We start from the raw sequence: 6,000 nt of genomic DNA on the forward strand, positions 1-6,000 counted from the left end.
ACTTTCCTAATAAGTTTGCTTGATTTACGGGATTAGATATTAGTGATTTGATTTTCAGATTTTAAATTTTAAATTTTGAAGTTAATCATTATTCTAAATTTAAATTTTGGAATAAACCATTATTGTGTTTGATTTTAAATTTTCAATTTCGAAGTCAATTATTATGTTAAATTTAAATTTAAAAGTTTGCCATTAATGTGTTTGATTTTAAATTTCGAATATGTAAATTGAATTTAAATTTGAAAAGTTAGTCTTTCCTAATAAGTTTGCTTGATTTACGGGATTGGATATTAGTATACTTTGTTTATTGGGTTTTAACTAATAATTTGATTGACTCGGTTGTTAGATTTGTGACGATGCATCGGACAAACAACATTGGGAAAATATACAGCCTTGAGCCTTGGTAAGTTAACACATTAGTTAAGGTTATGATGTTTTTTCATGGCACCGACACATTATTGAGTAGTAGCGCATTAGGTTAGTGATATTAAAATTTGTGCCTTGAGAAATTTGGTATATTGATTGATGTTTGAAATTGATTGTGAGGTCTTTGAATGTGCATTGTATTGCTGATTGATGTATGAGATTTTGTTGATTGGCATAAGGTATTAGATAAGATGTGTTTGAAGTTGTGAAGATGAATAAGTGAGACATGTGTAGCAGATATTAGTAAGTGCACAACACATTAGTTAGGGTTTTGAATTATTGCTACAGGTTAGTGATGTTAGAGATTGTGTTATGAGAAATGTGTAGATTGAATTATGTCTGTGTTTGATTGTGACACCTTTGATTGTTCATGAAATTGCTGGTTATATGAGATTTTGTTGATTGTAGACAAATAAGTTTGAACAGAACTTATTAGATTTGAAAGTTTGCCATTAATGTGTTTGATTTTAAATTTCGAATCTGTATATTGAATTTAAATTTGAAAGGTTAGACTTTTCTAATAAGTTTGCTTGATTTACGGGATTGGATATTAGTGATTTGATTTTCAGATTTTAAATTTTAAATTTTGAATTCAATCATTATTTTAAATTTAAATTTTGAAGTAATGGCAATCTGAGTCTGATTTTTTTCGTGATTAATATCCGCTTGAGTAACCCAATCTGAGTCTGATTTTTTTCGTTAACGATTCTGGTAAACTTTCCCGATTTGGGTTTTCTGCAAGGCTAATCATCTAAATTAATTTGTTATTTTTATGGTTTACCATTGCATAAGTTAGTATAATTTGTTGACAAAGTTTTGTTTTGTGGGATAGTAGTCATAAATTGAGTAATATTCAAGGTTTATGTGTTTTTATTTTGATTCATTAAATAAGATGTGTTTGAGTAATATTCAAGGTTTATGTATATATGAGATTTTGTTGATTGGCGTAAGGTGTTAGATAAGATGTGTTTGAAGTTATGAAGATGAATAAGTGAGACACGTGTAGCAGATATTAGTGAGTGCATAACACATTAGTTAGGGTTTTGAATAATTGCTACAGGTTAGTGATGTTAGAGATTGTGTTTTGAGAAATGTGTAGATTGAATTATGTTTGTGTTTGATTGTGACACCTTTGATTGTGCATGAAATTGCTGGTTATATGAGATTTTGTTGATTGTAGACAAATAAGTTTGAACAATTAGATTCACATTTAAGTATAAAAAATGAGAGGTTGTTATAATCTGAATTATATTCTGAACGAAAAACTGAAAGGAAAAGGAAAAAAGAATAATTTAATACAGAGAAAAGAGGATAGAGAGAGAGTTGCCACATTTTTAAAACCAAAAATATAAGGTAACCATGCTTCTAAAATCTACTATACTTTTTAATAATATTTTGTGGAAAATGGACTATATTGGGTAGGTAGTCAAACATGGTTTTTAGGGTCAAAACGGCTGTGTTGGGTTGACTCGGGACACTTTTATGAAAAACTTGATGTTTCTGACCTTAATAAACCATTTTTGTAGATGACCAATGTATATCTCTATTTGAGGAATTCTCCAAAGATCCAGAGCCGATTGTTTCATAGAGCTGTGAAGTTGCGTTAAACATACTGGATTTTGAATGATCCGACAAACCATTCGAGGTACTTGGAAGATTAAGTCTCTTATCTGGGTGGTTGTTACAGGTTTAGGATGTTAAATGATTTTGGATGTACTCTGCGATGTCGATGATGCAGAGATGTTGGTGAAGCTCAGGTTAACAACTTCATGTGTATATTTTAATGAATAAAGTTTTTGTTGTTTATATTTTCTAATTTAAACTTTTAATTAACTTCTAAATTTAATTAAATGAGTTTGTTTTGCAGGTTCGAACAACTTCATGTGTATATTTTATTATAAAAAAGAAAAGTTTTTTTTTGTTTCATGGGTCGTTCAGAGAGGCAAGTTTCTGCCTCCGGTTCTTGCCCGAAGTTTCTGACCTTACTCGCAACCCATTGACTACAACTTTCAATTCAAAACAATTATAAAAAAATTACGTTTGAAAACATGTATTTTTATTTTATTTAATGACATAACTCGATTAATATAAAGTAAATTTTTCTACCCGCGAAGTTCGCGGGTGACAACCTAGTGGAATTACAAAGGGATTACAACTAAGAGTATTAGCGACAGGCTCTAATGGCAATTCCCATGAATGTTTTGTCCAAGGACCAATGACAAACTCTTTTCTTTATAGAGGGATCGCTAACGGGATTCTACATTCAGAAGAACACTGACATAAAATCCATTAATGATTAGTTTTTTAATTTAATAGTTAAATGATTTTGGTTGGTTTCAAGTAATGTATAAAACATGTTCTAGAAAAAAAATGCATTATAAACAATAAAACTCATTATAATAAACGTTATAAATAAAATATGTTTATAAGTAATACAAGAGAACCAAATCGATCGAGTTGAGTAGCAAGAGAATTCTCAGTGGTAGCAGTTCTGATTGCTGGTGACGTAACACTTGTTCCAAAGTCGTTCATAGCAATTCTTGAATTTCGTTCCATGTCGCCTCCTTCCTCCTCCTCCTACTTCATATGCATTATTGCCTGCTTCGTGAGTATTCTCATGCCTTGTTCGTCTTGTTCCCTCGGCATCACCGCTATTTGTTCTATTTAAGGGCTAATTTACAAAAGTAATCAACTAAATGATATATTATTACAATAAAAAAGACTGAAACTATATACAAAAATTGTATACTTTCCAAAAACGATTAAAAGCGTGAGATATCCTGGTGTTGGAAGCACATGTATCAATAGTAAAAATGGTAGGTGGTCCCAAAGTTGTTGTAAAGGTGACAAGACAATACTTTCAACCTTTAGCACCCTGCTCCCATAGTTGTGGCTCATCATCACATCAAGCAATTGGATCAATGTTCAAAATATTTTTTTCTTAGGTTAGGCTGGAGGGTGTGGTATAAAGCCCCTAGGGGCTTTATCACGCCACCTCACCGCCACGTCACACAGGGGGTTTTAAAGGCCATTCCTTTAACTTGCAGGATGTGGTATAAAGCCCCCTTTACACTATAGCGCCCCCCTTTGACTAACACCTTCAACGTTCAAATCAATTTCCCCTCGTTAACATGCTGGCGAGCATAGGATGGCACCCCCTTTCACTGCTGCGGTGTGGCCGATGACGCCCTCGGGGCGCTATGGAGGATGAGGTGGCGGGGTGGCGTTAAGCCACACCCACCGGCCTTAACATGTAGTAACTTATACATCTTATGTGTTTTACCAAAAAAAATCTTTGTAAATAGCCACTTACACATCTCATGCTTTTTACCAAACATAAAGACATTTTTTATTGGTTTAAGAAAAAATTGTTATAAATCAAACAAATTGGTGGACTGTAGCTATGGTAGCGGACCATCATTGTGGGGTGCCGACAGGAAGGGAAGTGGTGATGGAACGATATTCGAATGTGGTGATTGGGGAACAAAGGAAGAGTAAGGATCGGGACTACTAAGGGTGGGTTATTTTCGGGAATAGTGGTGGCAAACAAGAAGATTGCCTTTTTGAAGCGCACATGTCGAACAATGTAAAGGCGCTTGGTGTTTGAGATCAAGGCATCAGTAGCTGTGATGTAGGTGAATATACCCGAGGAATAAGCCCGGTGTTGAGGGAAAATCTATTTTGTGACGATTGTACAAGCTTAGGTGAGGAAAGCATACATTAGCAACTAAAAATGCGAAAGATGGAAAAGTTGGGGCCTATTTAAAAATATGTTTAAACATGGATATGTTGCTAGAAGTGCGAGACAACATACGGTTTATTTGGTAAACAATAGTGTTAAATGAAAAATGCCCAAATTGTTGTGGGACAGAAGATTCAGCAAGTAGAGCAAGGCTTGTTTCGACTACATAATGATGCCGACTTTCAACAAAATCGTTAAGTTCACTATTAAGAGGACATGAACGTGTGTGAATAATTCCATGAGGTGAAAACATTTGTTAAAACCGAAACTCCCCTGTCAAATTAAAATAATTTTTAGTTTGGTGTGAAATTGTCTTTCAATCATGGCTACAAAGAATTAAAAGGTGGAATAAACATCAGACTTTGGTGCTAAGGGGTAAATCTACATGTAATGTGTATGGTGATCAACGCATAACATAATTCCAATGTCCATTAAAAGATAAAGCTGGTGGTAGACCCCAAACATCATAGTAAATCAAATCTATAATATTGGTATGTAAGACCCGTCTCAATAAATGTATAAACATTAATATTTTATACAGACTACTTCTAAACAAGATTATATTTTTTTAAAACATTTGCTAACAAAGGTAGCATGCACTGATTTGATTTACAATACATGTACTTAAGCTTTAAGCTTTAACAAAAACAAGTTAACAAAAACAAGCGAATATTCATGAGATGTGTTCGATTCGTTGCCCAGTTTGATCTTCATCCAGTTCACTAAAACGAGTATCACTTGTCATTCTAACCCATCCAAACAGTTAGTAACTTAGGCATCTAAAGAAATGGTTTAACCCGATAATGACAATGACAAATATTATATATTTTTTTACACGCAACTAATTTGATCCCGACTCAGTTTTTATCTTTTAGAGGATTGTTCCTCTTGCAGTCCAATTCACATCCAATTTGGTTCAATCTCATATTTATGCTTTAGAGGATTGCTTCTCTACAGTTCCGCCCACATCCAATTTGATTCAAACTCAGTTTTATGCTTTAGAGAGTTATTCCTCTACAGTTCTGTAACTTCTGTTCACATCTAATTTGGTTCAAACTTAGTTTTATGCTTTAGAGGATTATTCCTCGACAGTTTTGAACTACAACCCGCCACCTAGGCCCATTATTCTTTTAAGTTTTCATTCACCTATTTTGGTTTAGTGTTTATTGTCCAAACCGACACATTATGAAATTTAAGCTCTTTAGTTCATTTTATCTGCACTCTTTATTCAAGGCTCCTTCTCGTCTCCCAACCATAATAAAAAATCATGGTTGGTAATCCGGACAACACCTCAGCTTATACGACTCCGCGGGTCGTTTACACCTTGGTTTTACTTGTTCGTTAATTAGTTTATGGTCTTGTAGGCCGTAAATGACCCGTCTGGTTTGCCCTTGTGAATTCGTACCGTCTATAAACATCAATCACCACATTTATTCATTTCCACCATGGTCATTGACCATGTTCAATGGTGTTTGGCATTACCTCCGCTTCTATGTCCCCGCGGGTCATTTATGCTTCAGTTTTACATGTCTTCGACTTGATTAATTCTAAAAACTTATTATTTTGCCTTACTTTTCCAAAAATTCTTGATTTACTCATTTGACATATCATTTCTAATAACATCAACAAATTAGTCACACTAGTAATGATAACGTAACATCATGGCTACGTACCTTAAAGCTTCCCTTTGAGTTGCATCACATCCGACTTGGTCACCCGGATTATCCCTCGAGTTGTCTATAATTTGCAACCCGACAAATCATTAGAACACCATTATGTTAACAGTTTTCATCATACTTGCTATCTATCTTTCAAAGGCTTTCTTTTACTAA

At 33.9% G+C, this 6,000-nt stretch overlaps 1 long non-coding RNA gene across 1 annotated transcript; it reads left to right on the forward strand.

Moving 5' to 3' along the window:
• The first annotated feature begins 345 nt into the window (after nucleotides 1–345).
• Nucleotides 346–2,475, forward strand: LOC110910398. Its single transcript, XR_004883950.1, has 2 exons — nucleotides 346–403; nucleotides 1,953–2,475. It is a non-coding gene; the product is annotated as an uncharacterized LOC110910398 (long non-coding RNA).
• Nucleotides 2,476–6,000: the final 3,525 nt, after the last annotated feature.

Source organism: Helianthus annuus, chromosome 16, assembly GCF_002127325.2.
Source record: "Helianthus annuus cultivar XRQ/B chromosome 16, HanXRQr2.0-SUNRISE, whole genome shotgun sequence".
Taxonomy (NCBI): Eukaryota; Viridiplantae; Streptophyta; class Magnoliopsida; order Asterales; family Asteraceae; genus Helianthus; species Helianthus annuus.